Source organism: Penaeus monodon, chromosome 24 (genome assembly GCF_015228065.2).
Source record: "Penaeus monodon isolate SGIC_2016 chromosome 24, NSTDA_Pmon_1, whole genome shotgun sequence".
NCBI classification, from domain to species: Eukaryota; Metazoa; Arthropoda; class Malacostraca; order Decapoda; family Penaeidae; genus Penaeus; species Penaeus monodon.
Window position 1 is genome coordinate 36124910 of NC_051409.1, and position 401 is coordinate 36125310.

The window sequence follows — 401 nt, forward strand, 5'->3', positions numbered from 1 at the left end:
TAAAGTACCACAGCTGGTTTTAAAGATCTGATTACAAGGCCCAGATACCGTCCGCACATCATCCGTCCAAAAGCAATAGTTTAACGCTAAGATACGCATGGCCGGTGAACGTGACTAGACATTTTGGCGAGAAAATAACTACCATTTGACAAAAATCCAAATCTCTGCTGCTGCTGCTGCAATATCACCACGAAAACCCTGCAATGGCAATTCAAATAGAGCATTAATAAAACTTTAATTCGACCTTTTAAAACGCGCGGCAGAAAGAAAATTAAGGATAGGAATAATCTTCTCACCTAACCCAAGGCAGTGTACGGAAGGTTTCTATTAATGTCTTTGGGGTCTGCGATTTGTAGTTTCACTGTCTGCGCCTAGAGAGGAAGGGAATTATTATGGCATCC

General features: G+C 41.6%; 1 protein-coding gene across 1 annotated transcript in view; it reads left to right on the plus strand.

The window, feature by feature from the left end:
* LOC119588755 (protein Fer3-like) overlaps positions 1-401 on the plus strand; it is a gene marked incomplete in the record, with an annotated part of 23046 nt that overhangs the window by 20878 nt on the left and 1767 nt on the right.